This window comes from Diachasma alloeum, unplaced genomic scaffold (assembly GCF_001412515.2).
Source record: "Diachasma alloeum isolate Michigan unplaced genomic scaffold, Dall2.0 Dall_scaffold_00219, whole genome shotgun sequence".
Classification (NCBI taxonomy): Eukaryota; Metazoa; Arthropoda; class Insecta; order Hymenoptera; family Braconidae; genus Diachasma; species Diachasma alloeum.
This window is the reverse complement of record NW_021680384.1, coordinates 112,847-134,007: the sequence shown is the minus strand read 5'-3', so window position 1 is coordinate 134,007 and position 21,161 is coordinate 112,847. Positions and strand designations below refer to the sequence as shown.

At 41.3% G+C, this 21,161-nt stretch overlaps 1 protein-coding gene across 2 annotated transcripts in view; it reads left to right on the top strand.

The window, feature by feature from the left end:
- Positions 1 to 16,803: 16,803 nt before the first annotated feature.
- LOC107037388 (ras-related protein Rab-37) overlaps positions 16,804 to 21,161 on the top strand; it is a 55,680-nt gene continuing 51,322 nt past the window's right edge. For both annotated transcript variants that reach the window (XR_001460829.1, XM_015255919.1), the window contains exon 1: positions 16,804 to 16,937. The gene's annotated coding sequence lies outside the window, so the exon portion shown is untranslated. The remainder of the gene's footprint in view (positions 16,938 to 21,161) is intronic.

Below are 21,161 nucleotides of genomic sequence, written 5' to 3'. Positions count from 1 at the left end.
GTCGCCCCTCCCTCCCCCTAACCCCCTCATCGTCCCCTTTGGCCCATGTTCTGGTGAATAACGAGTGACGCTGCTGGTTACCGACTGTTGGGGTTTGCGTTCTTTTTCTCGGCATTAAAAAAAGCGGTCGACCGTTTATATGTGCTGATGTTTTTTTCCAGGGTTTTGGAGGGATTTGAGGGCTTTGGGTTAGGGGAGGGGTGGGGTTTTTGGATGGGGAGGATTTTACGGAGTTTTTGGAGGGATTTTGAAGTGGTTTTTGGATTTTTTCGGGAATTGCAGGGGTTTTGAGGGGACAGGGTTAGGATGGCGAGGAGGGGGGAGGGGAGGGTCTTTTTTTAGGGCTTTGAGGGCGAGGAGGGGAAAATGAAGGTTTTGGGAGGGAACTTTAGAGGTTTCGCGGTTTTAAATAAAGCCCTACCGTTTATATGTGGTGATGGTTTTTGCAGGGTTTTGGAGGGATTTGGCGGCTTTGGGGTAAGGGAGGGATGGGGCAGGGAGGGTGGGGTTTTTGAAGGGGGGAATTTTACGGAATTTTGAATTGATTTTCGAGTTTTTGTAGGGAAAGTTTCTGGGTTTTTAGGGAAATTGTAGGATTTTTTAAGGAATAGGGCTACGGAAGGGAGTGGCGAAGGGGAGAAGGGATAGGGTTATCCTTCTCTGAGGATTTGGAAGGGTCAGGGGACAAAGATGAAGGTTTAGGAGAGAGATTTTCGGGGTTTCTGTGCGCACAAGTCAATATCCTTTAGCAGAGGAATCCGAAAATTCGACTGATTGGAGGAATTTGAGGGTTTTTCTATCGGATTCAATTCTAGGGGATGGAAGGGGAAAGAAGGGCAGAGACTAGTGTTGATTAGCATTAATTTGAGGGTTTAAAGTAAGTTAGGGGAGCCTGACATGGGAAGAGGAGTAGGGCAAGGATTTTTGGAAGGTTACAGGAGAAAATGGAAGGTTCTAGAGATTGGAGTCACGTAGTAGATTTGCGGATTTTTTTTCAGATCTGGATCTAGGGGTGGAAGAAGGGAATAGGGGCAAGAAAGGGCTTTAATTGGCATTCAGCTTCACAGATTAATCAAGCCTTAGAAAGAATTTCTTTATTTTTCCTAGAAAACCTCCAGTTTTTTTAGAGAATTTTTGAATTCTAGGGGAGTTTAAGGGTTAAGTTATAAGTGCGGAGGGAGGTACCATGGTTTTTCTCATGGTGAAGCGTGAAGGCATTAAGTTGACTCAGGGATTTTAGTGTGAAATTTCTCAGGTTGTCATGTTGTTTTTTGGCGGGAAAATACAGATGAGTGAATTACACTCGATATTTTGAGTTCATCATGGGTAGAGTTATCTCGGGTAGTAGTCGCGTTGAAACCGCAAATGGTCACGCAACAATACGCGCGACGACCTCAACTCGAGAAATCATCTCATGCTGGAGTGATTTTGCCTCCGGAGGCGAGGTTCACGGATGATAGCAATGCTGATAGAGGGAACAGTGTGTCTCGGCGATCAAAGACATCCGGTTCATTGTTGGGCACGGTATCTCCCACTCCCCGAATATCTCGAATCTCTATCTAACTATTCAGTGGTTCATGGCTCTCCAAATGGAATTCTAACCAACAAGTTTCATTTTCAATTCCGTCAATCATTTTACAATTTTTTTACTCGATCCCTCATATTCAGTTTTCATAAACTCCATAACCTTAATTTTTTCCATCAATTTTGTCAAAAAATTTCGATCAAAATTTTTTTTATTTTTTTTTTGGAATATGGGAAGACATAATTTTCAATCACTTTGGATTTTTTAGGCTTGTACAATTGAATGAAAATGTTTCCGCGGAGGTATGAAGGGACGCCTCGGCGCGCGCCTCCGGTATTTCCCGAGCGCGATTCTTGTCAAAAACGAGCATCTCGTATCTCTTAAACTATTGAGGCTAGAAACTTGATTCCTTTTCCAATGGATTCTAGATCATTTGTCACGGTCAACACTAGTTGTCTCATAATTTTAGCTCAATTAGTTTTTTAGTTATTGGCAATTGAAGGTTTGAGGCTGTCTGAGAATAATCGACAATTCCCGGACCTTTTCCCTCATTTTTCAGCCAAAAATCCTCAATTTTTCGTCGAAATTTTTATAAATCCTTAATTCTGAATTTTTTTACGGATTTATCAGTCGTTTTTCGAGACGATTGTTATTAATTTTATCAATGATTGTTAACAAATTTTGTTATTGTTTCGGGAATTTTAAAATTCTGGATTAATGAACGAAGTAAGAAGAAGAGATTCAGCCGAATATCTAGGTTAGACTGAAGATTGAGTAATTTTTTTAGGTTAAACCCACAAAAATAGTTTAACAAGTCGAGATTTCCGTTGATCCAAGACATTCTCACTCTGAATTTACGCCGTCATTTGAACCCCAGCAAATGTCTCAAGTGAATCTTGGGCATGCAGGAGTAGAGTCTCGATACCCAACTGATTCAAGATATTTCCCTATCCACAGATCTCGATGCACGACCGCGCGTGGGCATTAGCATGCAGCCGATGTATTTATGCAGCACATCCTAAGGCCGCGAGGAACGTTTTTATAATGCCTCAAGGTAAGTACTCTTTCTCACACATTCTCAACATCGGAAAAATCCCGGAGAACAAAGAAACAGCGAAAAACTCGTGTTTCGCTGGCTCCACAAGATGGCGGAATCTCTCTCAAAATGGCCGCCAAGAGCGCGGACCACGGGATTTTTTTGATCAATTTTAACCTAAGTCTCGGCTTTTGACGATGGAATATTCGCAATTTTTCTGAACACGTGCTCTCTAAATTGTTGGACAATGCTCAGGCCATACCACAAACAAATAACCCTTGGGCAAGCCCACATGCCTTGTTTACAACGTCCGTAGGCGCGCAGTGTCGTGACTATCTCGGCGGTCGTTATCACCGGAATGACTCCGACACGTCAGCACCAGCTCTGTACAATGTTTTGAAAAATAATCTTGTGGGGATAAAAATATTCTTTCACTCGAGGCGCGAACGAAAATGACTCAAGCGACAATCGATAACTGCAGTTTTGCGAAGTAAAAATAATTTTTACATTTCATTATCAGGAAGATTAAGTCGTCCCAACGCGAGGCATTGAATAAAACGGGCCGTTCTTAATCCTCGATCTCTCATTTTTAAACGTGGAAATTACCTCAAAAAAGAAGAAAAAATCCGGAAATTTCTCGAGTTATTGAAGATTAAATATTATAAACAATAAATTTTTCCGTTTGTTCTTCGATTTTTTCTCGTAATTCAGTCCAATGTCCATAGATGGGATATCATCGTTCGAATATTCTTGTCCCTGAGCACGAAAGGCCACTAAATAAAAAAAAAACGGCGTGGTAATCCTCCGGATTAACTCCAGCCTCTAATAATACAATACAGAGTATATGGAGTCTCAAATTACCGGCTGTTGTGGAGTCTTAATGTCGGGCCTGGGTATGAGGTTGTAAAGCCCCAGGCGCGCAGTTTTGAGTTTTGGGACTGAGGAGGTGTCCTACCATTTTGTGAGAGGACTGACCATTGAAATACACGCGGATCCCAAATAGAGTGTTCTGACTGCGGGATTTTACGATCGAGCGTTTTGAATAATGGAGGAGGTGATTCGGGGAAATGAATGAAGGGCGATGAATCACAAAGAGTTGTTTAATTTTTTTCAACAGTCGTCGGGGAAAAAATAAAGTGAAGCGGGAATGTTGACGATTTTCATCCTCGCATGCATGTCGGTCCTCATGACGTACGGCAATTACTATTATTTAACTATTAACGGAACGTGGTAATAGTTGAGAAGCCTCGGTAACAGAAACTAAATCGTTCCGGCTTTTCCACCACGCAGATAGGAATTATATAGGCTGACGATGAAAACAAGCCTGTGCGAGCCTAGGGTTGGCGAGGGTCAGTGACTCAGGCCTGAGACGGGCTTGATTTCATCGTTCACTCGAGCCTGAAGCGAGGGCGATTCAAGGGGTCATTGCCGAGGCTCAATTCAGGCCTAGTCCAGGCTTTGAGTATTGAGGGTCAGTACGTCAAGGCTTATTCGAGCCTCTGCAAGCGCTTAAAAATGAAAGGTAGTTTCGATTACATTTCTTAATTTTTATATCGATTAACGTTTCTGATGCTAATGAAACACTCGGAGGCGCCAGAAATGTCGAAATAAATTTTTTTTTTTCACCTGGGGCCAAAGTGTCATCTTGGATTTTTCAGGGGAAAGTCGACTGTCGGCAAAATCGAATTTTTCCGCCGGGTGAACGTTGATTCTGTATTTTCTGGCCCGCCTAATGCCACTGCGCCCCTCACTTGCCCCCGAAATGCAGAAATAAAAATTTTTTTTTTTCGCCCGGAGCCAAAGTGCCATATTTAGGGTTTTTTCGGGGGGAAAGTCGACTTTCGCCAAAATCGAATTTTTTAGCCGGGGGAACGTTGATTCTGTATTTTCTGGCCCGCCTAATGCCACTGCGCCCCTCACTTGCCCCCGAAATGCAGAAATAAAAAAATTTTTTTTTTCACCCGGAGCCAAAGTGCCATATTTAGGGTTTTTTCGGGAGGAAAATCGACTTTCGCCAAAATCGAATTTTTTAGCCGGGGGAACGTTGATTCTGTATTTTCTGGCCCGCCTAATGCCACTGCGCCCCTCACTTGCCCCCGAAATGCAGAAATAAAAAAATTTTTTTTTTCACCCGGAGCCAAAGTGCCATATTTAGGGTTTTTTCGGGAGGAAAATCGACTTTCGCCAAAATCGAATTTTTTAGCCGGGTGAACGTTGATTCCAACTATTCAAGTGACGGGCTATTCGGAACTCTCAAAAGTATGCGGAAAAAATGAAAACTGAAAAAAAAATTTTTTCACCCGGAGCCAAAGGGTCGGATTTTCGGTTTTTCCAAGGGGAAAGTCGACTTTCGCCAAAATCGAATTTTTTAGCCAAGTGAACGTTGATTCCGTATTTATTTACTCCTCTAATGCCAATGACACCCTCGGAGGCGCCAGAAAGGTCGAAATAAAAAAATTTTCATTTTCATTTGGAACAAGGGTCAGATATGCTGAAAATTTTATTGAAGTTGATAATGGATTGCTCATTTGTTGATCAGAATATGATGATTGAAAGTTTGAATACATATCATACAGTATCGAATACTGATTCTTAGCCATATCTGCATCTAAATTTCTGCGTGGATGACCTGAGAATTTAGGAATGATTCAACATATTTTTCTTATCCCTGTGTCAACAATTTCTACATTTCTTTGATTAAGCATTTGCCTGTCCCTAGCTATTATCGTCAGTTCATAGACTGCTGGTGTCCCCGGTAAATACATCACAATAAAAGAGAATACATTGGCTAATGTTCGGTACTTTCGAGCTATTATAACCTCAGAGTCAACTGAAGAATTCGGCTAGGATTCCTTTGTGAGAATAATGCGTTCCGATTGGAGGAGGGGCATTCCGATACTCAAGGCCTGCGAGTCTGAACTTGTCCCCTCGGATTTGAAGTCTCCACACAGCCGTGAGGGCGATACAGAATGTTGGGAAATTCACATATTTTCAGAGGTGACGTAAAATCAGTTTGCGCCATTCGATATTCACGATTTCACCGAATTTCCGGAGGAATATTGGTGGTGGGAAAAAATGGAGGTCGATCGGTGTTCGAGCGTTCGAACGATCTTTGTTCCTTTGTCCTCGGACATCGGAGCTCTTCGCCATCTTGGAAATTAATGTGGACTTGAATGAAAGATCGGAAAATCGGCTTCATTACTTGGAAAGACTTCTAAAATGCATTCTCCACAGTATTTCAGGACCACTCGGGTTCGTTCGACTTGTCTTTGATGTAAATTCTTCAGACACTTCGACTTCTCTCGCGAACCTCATCGATAATCGCTTTAAATTAAAATTCACCACGTGGAATCCGATCTCGGGAACATTCCCTCCAGTTTTCTTGATTGGGGCCATATCGGGTTCTCTTCAATCGTTTAAAAAACTAGTCGCCGAGTTTTTCCGGTTGGCAACCGCGCGGCGTCCCGACGCTCCCGCCAAAACCCCTCATAACCCCAAAAATATCGACAATATAACCTAACGATATTGTTCATCTGATGATGAACATTCTGATCTATCTGCCATCGCAAGAATTTTCGAAAACGGATAATTCTAGAAAAGGGCGTGGCCTTGTCAAAATGGCAGTGTCCATATCTCGAAGGTCATCGCAAATATCGATAAACAAATATGACCATAAGAATCACCACCAAATGTCATGCCTAAATCCACAAGAATTTTTCTTCTAACCTCAAAAGTTTTTCTGAAAATCGCGTTTTTTACCTGGCGATTTCGCGGGATCTTCTCCGGAAAAATTCTCCGTATCTCAGGGGATTTCTAGGGAATTTAGCTGGAAAAATTCAGGCGGAGGCGCGAAATTGTGGAGATTTTGCGGGAAAAAGAATTTTGACGATCGGTTGAGTGGGTTAGGAGATAAAAAATAGCAGTTTTTGGGCTGCGCGGGAGACAACGGGTTTCGAGAGCCGTCTGCGCAGTCTATCGCCGCCTCTCACATGCACACGAGTGGAACTTTCCGTTCGGCGTGGAGTACAGACAATCGATAACTCGTCATCAAATCTTCAGTTTTCACCGGTTTTTCGTTAATATTTCAGCGAAATTGACCGATGTAATTTAGTTCAACTTCGAGTCTGGGGGGTTTGAAAGTTTTTGTATGTCAGGTGTGACGTCAGAAGTACTTTCGAGTATCGAAATGATATTTATTGAAGCGTCGAGCGTCCACTGAAATTTAAGCTCCGGAAAAATCGCGTTTTTGACGCGAAATTCAACGAAAAAAAATCTTGAAAAAAATACTAGATAATTCCCTAGGGCTAAATGTCAATTCCTACATTAAATATCGACGATAATGGTGAGAACCTCACGGAAAAAATCAAAATTTCAAAGGAAAACAATGGTTTTAGTCCTAAAAATCGCTATTTAATCGCGAAATTTCCGCGACAAAAATCCCGAAAAATTCCCTAGACCTAAAAATATATTTTTTAACATGAAAAATCGACCCTGACGGTCGCGATTGCCCCAGAAAAGCCAAAGGTCCTCGTAGAATTCCCCCAAAAAAATCACAACTCCCGAAGCCCTCATTTAACTTCAAAATTCCGGATTCAAAAATTGTCAAAAAATCGCGAAAAAATTCTCTAGCACGAAATTTGATATTTCCACCCCTAGAATCATCTCCAGTACTCCCAGATTCACCATAACCCCCTCAAATTCCTTCTCAGCTCTTCATAGAAGACGTTCAGCCCCTGAATTTTCCTCAAGAAAATTTTCCCAAAAATGAATATCAACTGAAAAACCCCCCACCACCTGTGTTACCACCCCTCGCACCTCAACCGGGTGTTCTCCAGTGAATTTTCGATCCCACGAGTTCTCCCCCCTTGTGAAAAAAAAAAAGTGAAAAAAAAACCCTCGAGAATCTTGAAATGAGACAAAACTAAATGTACTCCTACCCTTTAGCCTCCCCCTCCCACCCCCTCGTGGGTACATTGGCGTCGGCGGTAATTCCGTTGTCATGGTAACACCCCTCCCCCCCTTCCCCAACCCCCCGAGGCGTCGCCCCCCCTCCCCCGCAGCTCAGCGCGTGCCACCCCCGCGTCGAAAACCCAACGTTATCGATCCGTCGAGGCGCTCGACGTCGCTTTTACTCCAGACCCCAGTGTTTCGCACCGGCCCGAGGACTCATCCATTTTTTTTTCAACATCGCCCCCGATTCTTCCTGGCCTCATCCCTCCAAGAGTTGTCGGAGTGACCGGGAATTTTTTTAGGGCTTTTTTTTAGGTTCTTCCTGGGGAATAAATTTTTCTGAGGTTATGGAGAATTAGGAAAATTCGGTTTTTAGTTTTTTTTTGTTTTTGAGGATTTTTTGGAGAGTCTTGGATTTCTGAAGCCTGGGGCAGGTGCCTGAATATGATTTGGTGGACCTGATCTTTTGGTGGGATTTTGCTAATGAAAATTTTTTTTTTTTCAATTTTTGAAAAGAATTTTTTTTTTTCAGAGGTTTTATAAAAAATGGTTCCATTCCTGTCATCAGAATCAATTTTCCATTTTGTTAGGAAAACCCAGAAAATCCCCGTCCCTCCAATTTCCATCAATTTTCCCGCCACCACCGATTTTCCTCACCTTTACACAACTCCAGAGGAGATGCTTCAATTTTCCCAAGAGTTCGTTTCCCTTTTTTTCATCTGCAAAAATTTTTTGAATTTCCCCAACTTTCTTTTTTAATTTTCATTCAACAGAAAATTATGAAAATCAGGAGTTACGTTTTCCTGAATTTTCCCCCATCCTTTCTTCACCTCACAAATCTCTTAATATTTCCCTCACACCCCCAGACTTCCGGCATTCCCTTCCATTTTCTTCATGAAAAAAATTCCCAATTTCCCCGGAAAATGATTTTCTCAATTTTCCATCAAGTTTCCCACCCCTCCATCTCACATTTTTCCCCAAAAACTCTTCATAACTTTGATCATCAAGACAATTTCCAATTTTCCGTGGAAAATCCGGAAAATAATTTTCCCAATTTCCCACAGAATTTCCCAACCCCTTCCCCCAGCTTTCCCACTGAATTTCCCTTCCAATTGTTCCCCCAATTAAAACGTCAATGTCCATTTTTTCCCGGAAAATAATTTCCCATTTTCCCCTAATTTCCCTCAACCCCAAATGCGGAAAAAAATCCCCAATTTTTTTGCTCATCCGAGCAATGCATTTCAAATTTTTTCCAATGAAGATCAGGTTTACGCGAGACCTCGGGGACACGTACCTGTTCGAGATAGAGCGGGTGCACACTCGTGCCTCTGGTAAATGCCCCGTGTATACATGGACGGAACTCACACAGAGGCTCATTGAAATGCGCACACTGGAGACCTTCGCGCGCGTCACGTCCTCTTTTCTTTCCTTCTTCTGCTGTTTGTTGGTTGTCTCACTTTGGGTAGCTATAGGAGGAGAGGTGCCTCACTCTACTCGGCTCTGGCGCTTTCACCGGGGGCCTCTGATACCAAATGAATTTTACCTGCAGGCGATTTTTCCTATTTATGGGTGAGAGGTCTTTTGTTGGGGCTTCAGTGAAATATCAATTGGGTGAGAATTCTCGGGTAAATTATCACCAATACCGGTCAATTCTTCAATTTTTTCGGGAATGACAAAATTTATCCATCGGCTTTCTTCCATTTCTGAAAAAAATAATAATTGTGGCAAGTGGGAGTGAACTTGGGGATAATCTCAGAAATGAAACGAATGTTGCAAAATTTTTGTTCAATTTCTTTATTGTTTCGTTAATAATTGAATGACATGAATTGAAAAAAATTCTCCAGTCAACATGGAAATCAAGAATTTCACTCTGAAGTGAAATTTTTAATTTGAATTTCTCCTGAAAGATGAACGTTTTTTACATTATTTTATTCATTCTTTTTAATGTTAAAATTTTCTTTTCTCCTCGAGGATAAAAAAATGAAAAAAGAAATTTCATGCTTGAGGAAAAATTGGAATAGAAAAAAAAATGTAAATGAGATGAATTTCACGTTGATGTGGAATTTTTTAATCGTTTTATTGAACAATGATATGAAATGAAAAATCGCCGGCGCTTGGATTTGAACCCACGACTCTGAGGTCTTCAGGCTGTGGCTTTATCCACTCGGAGACGGAGAAAATCCCGCAATTTACGCTGGAAAATCATGTTAAGCAGTCCAATTACTCCCGTACGTAATCACTGTTTACTCAAGACTGCACTAATACCATAAAAATACATGGTATAATTAAATAAACACGCGCTCTCTCCCCCTGCCCCTCGGTGCGTGCCAATCACGGGTTACGTGGGGCGTTACGTAAGTCAGTTCACCAGCGAACCCGAACCCCCGGAAAACCTGGAGAACCCGTGGCGAAGCCCCACCAATTGCCAATAGAAAATTCAAAATTCCAAAATTCTTCATAATTTGATTTCTGCGTCGAGATGACAAAACGTCCTCCCAAATTATGCGATTATTTCGGAAAATATCCACTTTAGAAGAAAATGTCGTAAAAACTTTTTTGTAGAGAATCAAATTTCCTACAAAAAATGTTTTATGACATTTTCTGTCAGGAGTGATAATTACCGAGTTAATTGCGACATTACCGAAAGATGAAACACGATTCGCGAAAAAATGACATCAGACTTGAGATTATAATTGTGGAATTATCTCGGTAGTGAGGGGTTTAACGAAAAAATGTCAAAAATACTTTTTTCTGGAGAATTGAATTCTCCACAGAAAAGGTCATTTGAAGTTTTCGACTAGAACGACTCATTAACGAGATAATTAGTGTATTGAAATAACCGAGAAAACTCAACATCGAATTCTTCCAATTTTCCGCCAGAAATAAGCAAAAAACAATTATTCTCCTCCGCGATATCCACTCTGCACTCTCCATTAATGCCGGCACACTCGCAGAAGGCAATGAACTGACGCACATGCTTCACCGACCGAGGGAATGAGGAAAAATAATTGGTAATAAATGTTGCGCACAAACGCGAAACGGGAAATAACGTAAGGAATATTTTTCTTACCTCAAACTCGAGCGGTTTGGCTTCCAAAGGATGTGTAACGGTATCAAAACACTGCACAAAGGTTCGCGATACATAAAAATAAATCCCAAACAACAGCCAAACCCTGACTCAGAAAAAAATTATTTCTAAGTTTTCGCGGATTTTTCTTGCATCAAAAAACCCTTGAAAAATCGTAAAAAAAAATAATAGAAAAATTATCGCGATTGATTAAATCTTTCTGAGGTTCTGCTGCGGTTTTTATACCCACAGATGATTGAAATAAAATTCTAAAAACATTTTCAACCCTAGAATCCAGAAATATTCGTCTTTACACCGAAATTATCGACGTATTTGTATTTCCCATTTTTTTTCACTCTCTCATCCTCTATTATTGGACGAAGCGGGCACTCTATTGATCCTTCGACAGAAGCTCAGTAGTCCCCACGTAACAAGACGATAATACCGGTAAACCGTTCTCGAGCTTTCGTGCATGCATTCGCGAATGAATATTTACCCCGCAACAAAACGATTTCGCGTTTTTCACTTTCATTCCCCTGGAATTTTGGCTGTGCGCCATTGCTGCGCCCGAGTTTTGGTCACCATGACCCTGTGAGGGAGTCAGTGACCCCGCCAGAACCTTATCATCAACACGTCCCCTATTTTTTCCCGCCAAAAACAGTCCCCATCGCAATTTAAAATGTTTTTCTCAATTTTTACAAAATCACGATTTCCAACTGAAAAGATTTCCCCCTCATTTTCTATGAAAGAGCGCAGCTAGCGGGATGAAACCGACGTCATTGAACGCGCGGGAAGATTTCCGATCGCTTGAAAAAAAAATGAGCCCATTTTGCCCCCATACAAAGCGCGATATTTCAAAAAAACTTTTCTACATCGAAAATCTTGTTTTCGCGATATCGCGAAAAATTGAAGAGCATAAAGGACAAATTTTTTTTCGTTTCGCGAAGAATTTCCCCCCCGATCTGATGAGACCACCCCTACCCCCCTGCCCTCCCGAAACGACCGGAAATGCGAGATTGAGCGGGAGATTCAAATTTAAAATACAAACTTCTGGATTTTTCGACTATTACCTTCGGCCCGCGGGCATTGTCTACCCCAGTGACACTTATTTTTGTCGTCACTACCTCTGGGTGTACAGTAGATATAAAAAAAAAACAACGAGAAGTCAGTCACGGGAACGGAAGCAGGGAGCGTGGGGCGGTGATGGGCCGTTTCCGGTGGTCCCCCGTTCTTTTTTATCTCTCTCTCTCTCTCGCCATACCCATACAATGTCGAATCCTCCCGTAAGTGTTGCAACAAAGTTGACCGCAGACGCACCGTCTGCCTCATCATTCTATGTATTAAGATACACCCCGACTGTTCTGAACAAAAGAATTGTCAAAAAAAACAGGATTTTTCCCGGTGAAAAAACCTCGAAACCTCTCAAAACAGCAAAACTCAATTTTTTTCCCATTCCAGCGGAAGAATGGGGTTGAAAATGACCCCAATCTATAGAGCAGAAACTATTCCCGCAAATTCAAACAAAATACAACCCATTTTGCCCAATTATTTTTGCCGAAAACTGGAAAAAAAATATTTTTAACAAAAAACCATTTTTTAAATTTGAATTTCCCGCCAGACCGGAAGGTAGTATGGGGTCAAAAATGACCCGATTCAATACTTCCAAAAATTTCCGCGGAAATGAAAAAAAATTACCCCTTCGCTCCATTATTTTCGGAGAAAAAATGAAAACATAATTTTTCCAATTTTTTCCCCTAGAATATCGGGGCAAAACGGGTAGTTTTTAAATTTTTGATTCTAGGGAAATTTGCGATTCCCCCAAAAATGCAATGATTTTCATCCCCCTATCTGGTGTACTTGTCCTCGTGGGGGGGAAAGAGGCGAATAATGAGCTGGAGGGCGTGGCCAAGTCGACCCCCTTGGTACCCCTTTAATTCGTAACGCTCCTCTTCGGTTAATGCAATGCGACAGCAAAACATCATTGGGACGTATAGTGCGTACCGTTGGGAATTGACAAGCTCCCTATGGTCAGGCGTCATCCGGTGAAAGATAATTGGGGGGAGTTTGGGGTATTTCTTTCCCCGAATTTTATTGCCAGTTTTTTTTTGTTCCCCTTCTCGAAAAGAGCACATTACGAGGGGTCTCGGTGGTGGGGGGGGGGTCGATAATGACCCCAGCGTGTAGATCGGAAAATGCACTGTCAAGTAGAAAAAAAGACAATCTTCCTCCGATCCCTGGATCAGGGGATATTGAGCGTTGAATATCTAGTTTTTTTTCGCGTTTTTGGTTATTTCTGGGGAATTTTTTGGAATGGCTAGGGACAATTGTCGTGGTTATTGCAGGGCATTTCGTGTGTGAAGGAATTACCTCACCTGCACTAGATTTCTAGATAGCTCCTCTTGAAGATCTAGTTATTTTTTCCTTTTTCTAGTAAATTTTAGGGGAATTTTATGATTTTTGCGAAAACTTCTTGGATAGCTTTATACCCTAAAAAAGGAACTGCTGGTGTTTGGCGCCCCAGTCAATTCACATGAGGATCTAGTTTTTAATTCCTTTTCTAGTGATTTCTAGAGGAATTCTAGGGGATTTTTAGGTATTTCTAGGGAAAATTTAGAGATGGTAATTGGATTTTTCTCGAAAACTATATACCCATAAAAAAGAAACCACTCATGTTGGAACCCTAGTTAATTTCCATCGGAATCTAGTTGTTTAATCCGCCTTCCAGTGACTTCTAGGGATATCGGCAGTCAATCGTGGTTTCAGGGGTAAAAAAAATGCAAAATAATCAGACGTAACCATGCGGAATGCTCTTCCCCTCTGTTTACGATACTTGTCCTTCGCTTAGTGCGGTCATCGTGTGTTTGGGCGCTGGCAACATTGCTATACCGGGGTATGGGTTTACATTTTCGAAGGATAGGCCCCAAAGAGCCATCTGGTCTCATCCTTTGCGGGGAATGCAGCTGCCTATGTGCGATCATCCACGTCCTTTTGGACGGCCCCGAAAAGTACCTCGGGTAAACCTCACTCGAGAGATTAGAGACACTCGAGTCACTCGGAAGAATAAAAATAAAGAAGTGAAGGAGGAGAAGGCACGAGGCAAAACTTTCAAGCCGAATAAATCGATTTTCAGGTTAAGTCGGTGAGTTTCATCATCTGTTTGTTTACTTTTCTTCTCAATATCTTGGGAATCGATCGGCCTAGACAATCGATTCCTCAAATAGCGGGGCATATTTCCGGTCGAAAACACATTATGGCGGCCCATTCTGCCCCGCGACATTTCGAGATATCGAGAAAAATCGATTTGCGATACGATATCTGTTTTGAGGTCAACTATGAGAGTTATCGATTAAAATCGACAGTCGCATTGTGTTTTCAACCGGAAGTTTACTGACGACAATTTCCTAGATCGATTGGACTTCGAGATATCGAAGAAAATGTGAGAATTAAGGGGTCTGAAGTCCCAAGATCGACCTCGACGACCATTTTGGGCACCTCATCTTATCTCGTACCACGACTAGACAGTAACACCGGTATCACAACTGCCGTCTTATTTCATTCAGATAACACACGCAAATGCCACAGAAAAATATTTCCTGTACATTTAACGTTTAGGTTTTATAAATATTGGAGATAGTGTATTATGTGCCGGTGAATATAATACTTTGAGCTGGGGGCTTATCGCGACAAATCAAGGACGTCGGGGTCTCGACTTCTGGTGGGAGTCTCTGTTTAACTATCGATATGACAAATATTTAAAAAATTTAGATTTTTATTTTCAATTGCGATTTTCTATTCTATTTTTTTTTTTCAGAAATTGAGTTTTTTCATCTTTGAGAATAAAAAAATTATTTCGGAGGTTGGGCTCGGTAAATTGTCAAAAAGAGATGACCCGTTTTGCCCCATTATTTAAGAAATTACAGCCAAAAAATTAATTTGGGAAAAATTTTGATTTTTGAAATGTTTGGAAATCTATGGGGGGCAAAAGGGGTCAATTTTTTCCAATTTATGAACCAATTTTTCGATCTATCAGATAGGATTATTATCCCTCCGCCCCTAATAAACAATCAAAATTTAAAAAAAGTGAAATTTTTGCAAGATTTTATAAAATTGGAATAGTAATTTGCAAAAAAATAATTATTTACGGAAATGAAAAATTAGGTCACTTTGTCCAGTTGAAGGACATACCAAATAAACATTCGCGAGGGATTCATTTTTTTTAAAGCAAAACATTTTTTTATGGGAAGTTTCGATGAAACACTCGACGATATTTTTTCCTTTTACTTTTGCCATGTCAGGGCAACAGGTGGCAAAGTAGCTGGCGCTGAGGTTTTAGTTTTCTACGAAAAACTTATCGCAAAGGTGTCTCGGATGGATTCCAATGAAATTTCCCGGATTGCGGAGTCGAAGGTGAAGTCGATTGTAAAAAAATTGTCACGCGATTTTCACCTCAATCTCTTTATTATTCCCATTTCTCTCTCAAAACCCATTTGTTTGATAATACATTCACGGGGAGACCAATCAGGGCCGCTCTGTGTGGCATTTTACCTGCTACATAAAACTGAAACAGAGAGAAAAGGAAAAAAACAACACAGGAGATAAAAATAAAACGAATGCGAGTTGGAGGAGAAGAAAAAAAAAAGGAAATTACGTCGCTCGGCGGAGTTGTGCCGTCACGAGGACTCGGTCGATTGGTATCTGTCCCCGGACTGATAACTATTGACTCCAAGAGAGACTTCGAAAGAGGAGGAAAAATCCCTCCACAAAATGTCAATTTTTTTTCACATCTTTTTCGCGATTTTCGATGGACGGAAAAATGAAAAAAAAAATGTTTGAAAATTTTTGGACGGCCGGAACTGCTGGGAGAGGCGATTGACGCTGGAGACGAGGTCAATACTTACCCCAGGCGCCAAGCGCACGGCCTTGCTCGAGTCTATTACACTCGGTTGACGCGCGGTGGTCATACAATACCGCATGTGAATGTGTTAAGAACGACTCTTCAATTTTTCACGTTCAACCGCATATTTTTATGCCAAAAAATTTTTTCGCGTCATTGAAGCCCCCAAAATGTCTGGGAAAATGTAAAAAAGCGTAAAAATTAAAAAATCTCCCCAGAAACAAATGATTTTTACCACAAACAAAATATAGTTCTACACGAAATTTTTTTTTCATCAGCTAGTTGATTTAAAAATTGAATGAAGCGACGATTTAATTCAGGAAAAAATACTGAGAAGGGATTCCTAGAGGTCAGTAATTAATTCGTTGAGGTTATCCCCGCGGAGAGTAGAGGGGGAAGTGCGACGTTTCGATGGAGTGGAGTGGGGGGGAGATAGAGAGTGACAATAAAAGGGAAGCTTGTTGTTGGCACGTGCCTTACACCCGTACATATACGTTTAAGGTTTTATAGTAAAACGTGGTATGCCCCGAAATCCCGGACTGAATGCCTAATGACAATGTTATTGTCATCTGCCTGGTCATACACTCGTTCTATTTTTACTCATTCTTTCACGAGCCTCGAGGACAAGTGCTATTCTATACCATTTCGACACGTGGTCGATTGAAAATTACACATTTTGGTTCCTAAATTTGTCTCAAAAGTTGAAAAATTGAGAAGTTATTTAAGGGTGAAAAAAATCGGGGTCGAAAATTAGCCCATTCGATAGATCGGCAAATGTACCCAGAAATTAAAAAAAAGACGATCTTTTTTGGTCCATTAGTTCCCGAATTATTTTCGTAAAACGATTTCGCACAAAAAGGGCCTTATTTTTCCGATCTATTAAAAAATACCATTTTAGCTTTCCATTCTTACCCCTGTGCTCAGGATTAAAGACCGAGGAAATACTAGATTATAGTAAGGCCCAAAAATTTGCATAAGGCCCAAAAAAATTTATGATTGAAACAAATGGTGAGAATTTCATTTTCAGAGTCTATTTTCCCTTCACCCAGAGCTGATCGTCAGGAGATAATGAATTTTGGTTAGACCCAAAACTGTCGATAAGGCCCAAAAATAAATAGATTACGATCAAAATAAATATTTAAACATCCGCTTTATGCTAAATAATACGTTGCAACAGTGGATTTCGATATTCAAAGCGCTAAGACACTGGGACTATCGGTCTATAATTTGGCCATTTGAGGCCCATTATGTGGGCCGTAGTTTGCTTCCCTCTTGAGACCGTTTTCCTCACGTATATATAGATTTTTTATATATGTTATAGGTGAGTTGAGTTGAACACAATGAAGGGGTCCCGCTGCCAGCTGCCCCCCGTGACACGCGCCGTCGACGTTGGGCCCCGCGCTCGCGCGCGCTATGGGCCCCAGCTTGGGTTCGTTATGGCCTAGGTATATTTATTATATAAAAGGTGAGGCTTATTCCTTTTTCATTCTTCATGATATTCTTATTCTTACGCTTAAGAACCATGGGGACTTGAGTCCCAGTGACACGTGGACCCAATTTTCTATTTCAGCCTTTATTTCTGGGGGAGAGGTGAATAAAATTGAAGGAATGATTTTTCTCGGTTGATGAGAGTAGAAATTGCATTTGATGTTATTTGAAAATTGAAGAATTGCGTGTAGAACTGAAAATAAGGCCCAAAAATGAGCTTTCGAGCCGAAAATATTTTTTGTCTATTACGAAGTAGTGCGGCGAAATGAATCGTCTTTTTTTCAATTTGTAGGTAAATTTCCCGATCTGTTCGATGAGGTCACTTTCGACCCCGATATTTTTCAGTGAAATTTTCGAAATTAAAAATGACGAGGAATTTTGATTTAAAAAATTGTTGGCCGTTTTTATTTTTGGGTTCAGGCGAGTGCTGACGACTTTCGGGTAATTTATGGAGCTAAGGGGGGTTTCCTGGAGGTTTATAATCCTGACGCGTTGGGGATTGAGATCGTAAAGTTTTGGGTAAAATGGCGGATGGCCAATTAGCAAGCGATTAAGGTCGTAAAAATTGTAAAATCATTGGGTGGGAATGTTAAGGGGGGAATGCACCAAATATGGCTATATTATTGGGCTAGATAGTTGTCGACATCGTCTCTTATGTAATTAGTTTACAACTTAATGCCCAATCAGATTTAACTATCTGGTTTTTCATTATTTTCTAGTTTGCAAGCAGATGAGCTCGCGGTTCTTTCAATATTATTACGTACATTTTGCGAGGGGAGGAGGTTAGAGGGTTGCAATTGGTCGCACTTGATGTATCGGAAAATTTTATATCGGATTGAAAAAAAAATTGTCCCAATCAGGCGTTTAGAACCCGAGAAAACTGAAAAAATCGTTTTCACGATTCTCCGAGCGTCTGTTTTTGGTTTCGCGTGTGTGGCGATAACCAACAGATTAAAATCGACTCCTGGCCACATTTTTTGATCGGAAATTTTCGCAGCTTTCTAACTAGACGTAGCGCATTTATTTCCGGCGTGTAGTTTCCGAGATACGAACGATTATATGCAAAACGAATTCAAAATCGTGAAACGCAAAAGTTCAAATTTGGGATTTTTCCTAATTATGCAATTATCTAGTTAATGAACTGTTTTAAGAGAAAATGTCACAAGAAATTTTTTGTAGATCAGAAAATTCTCTACAAAAAATGTTCTACAACTTTTTCCCCTAGAACCACTCATTAACGGAATAACTGCATATTTATAGAGATGGAAAAATGGAATGATTTTGTTCCAAAGGAATTGGTTGTCTTGAAAAATGAAAATAGATGGTGAGAGTTAATTTTTTAACAGCCCTACGTACTTAACCATTTCAATTCACGTCCCAATGTTTTGCGCACCGATGCAACAAGCCCCAAGGCCGCACCAGCGTTTAGCTAAGCACGCGACTAGTTTTTGCGTCGTTGGTCTTAAAAAGGAACGACTTTAAAGCGAGAAATAACCTCAGCTCGAGAATAATCTCAATGAGTAAGCGTCAAACCATTGAAAATACGTGTAAAAGACGATTCAAACTATCCGCTCCACCATTTTGTAGACCTCTCGGGCCATTTTGAGACGCCGAAACTATTCCCAGCTCGGAATTTATCAGGGGAAATGAGGAGTTGTCAATTGACTTTCGATAGTGCTATTTAAATGAAAATGACATTTTCGTTTCATGTTGGCCTTTTCCTCGAGAGCGTAAATTCCAGATATACCAATACTGCAGTTCGCCAACGAATCTCCAACGACTGATACGGGAACGTAAACCAACTCAGAGTATGTGGGATAGGAAAATAGAGTTCAAGGTGTATTTGAATGAAAATTACAGATTCACTGAAACACGTCAATTTTTATTGCACAAAAAATCAACTGCTGTGCGATGACACAAACTGATCACAACATAGAGTCTGGAATTACACGAAATGAATTGAATAAAAGTCTAAATTGTCTATTGAACTGAGAAACAATAATGCACTGACAATTGTGCGATAATATTGCACTTTAACTGAATACAAATTATTCAACTTGAAGTGAAAGATTGCGCGGATATTTAGAGAAAATCAGTGAGAAAAGTGTCTCCACTCCGAGTTCGGAATTTATTCGTGAGAATGAGGAATTGTCAATTCAATTTTGATGATGCTATTGAAATAAAAACAAAATCCATCTCGATCGAGTCGTAATGATCCTGAACTCGATACAAAGACTGACGAGAATTTGAGTATTATCATTTTGTCATAAGAAAAATATTCTCGAACCAATGAATCGAAACGATTGGAATGATCCACCTGTTGAGGGAGTGGGGGTGGGGGGGGGGGTCGATAATGACCCCATCCAATAGCCCCGGGATATTCACCATCGAATTACAAAAAAAACGACCCGTACAGCCCCGTTTGTTTCCAAGACACACGGAAAACAATATTTACCATTCAACACGTTTTTCGTTCGTATCTCCTGAACTACCGGGGCAAAACGGCTGGTCTTTTTTCCAATTTCCGGGTAAATTCCCCGATCAGTCCGATGAGACAATTATCAACCGCCTGCCCCCACCCCCGCCCCCAAAACCAAAAGCCGAAGAATGATGACTCCCGCTGAAGCAAAAAGAAATTCCATTGAAAGCTTGAAATAAATAAATTATCAATCGAAATGCATGTTGAACCTTGCGTTGACACGTGCGTCCATTGGGTCTGATAACACGTGATATGATTTCATGGTATGATCTCGATGATTTCTGAAACAAACAAATTCACCCGTGAGAAAATCACTCAGTGAGCATGCAAAGATGTTACATTCATAGCGAAAAAAGTGGGTGTTTTTCACACAACTACGAGAATAATAATTTAGACAGAAACGAGGAGGCATCTGGTCTCAATATGTACGCGAGTGTGATCCTGGTCTCGTCATTCCGGTCTTGGGTATAGTCCACCTTCCTACCCAATGCCCAGGGGTTGACTCGGGCTCATTGTAAATTCGGTGGGACACAAAAACACGTGGGGCCACCTTGGACACGGGTGGAAAGGAGTCGGAGGATCGTTATGGAGTGGAAAGAACAAGAGGCGCCCACTGTGCGTCTTCTACTCTCGGAACGCCTATTTCTTTTCTTATTCTTTTTCCTAGTAGCATTTCCGGACATTTGGCGTCACTTCACCTCTGCTATTTTTAATTATCACCCGGGGCTGGCCTTCGGGTATGGCCAGGCCATGATTTTCTCCCTCCTAAATCATCAATTTTTTCCAGTTGAGGTTAAATCATATAAATTTGCGCGCGATATTCTGCGGCTGGAGGCGGGAGGGGGTGGGCTCACTCGATAGATCGGGAAATTTACCCACAAATTAAAAAAAAGACGACTCTCCTAGCTCCAACCGTTCCGGAGTAAATCCTAAATCAATTCTTGTAGATCTTTGATCGATCGCTAAATCATTTTCACATGACTGGGGCGGAATGAATTGTAAATGACTCCATCGGACAGCCCGATATATTTCCCATCGACCTGAAGGAACACCGCTCTTTTTGACCGAGTACATCCCCAAAAAATCCCAAATAACCCCATAGATCATCGATCGCTAGATCACTTTTACATTTCCCGCGATAACTCGGGATCTATGGGAGCTAAATGGGTCGTCTTTTTTTTAATTTGTGGGTAAATCTTCCGATCTATTCAACGAACCCCCGTTCGTCTCTCAATTACCCCTCCCCCCAACCCTCCCACCCCCACCCTCATTATCCCAACCATCAAATGTCCCCCCAATCATCTAAAAAAATGGAATCCTCCCATCATCACCCACCACGTAATCCCGCACTCGTACATGTCCTTTGTGACCGACAAGTATTTTCCTTCTCGCCTTCCATTCGCGCGGGCGAGGGATAAAGACAGCAAAAAAAAGCCCCTCTTGGACCGCAAAGAGGGAACCGGACTGAAAGAGCGCAAGTGTTCGTATCCCATCCACATGACGCACACCATCGAATACGCGTGTGTGTGTGAGCCCCAACTCATGTTGGGAACACGTTGCCGTCGGCGCAAAGCCGGCGAGTGAGACAGAGATATTGTTGAATCCTTCTCTTTTATTTTTTCTTCTTTGAGGCCTCGTGGGGAGGCATTCGTGCACATACGCCGAGTGTATACCGTTTCTCCTCGTTTTCACTCGACTCTGGTGGCACTCCGATGGAGGGGC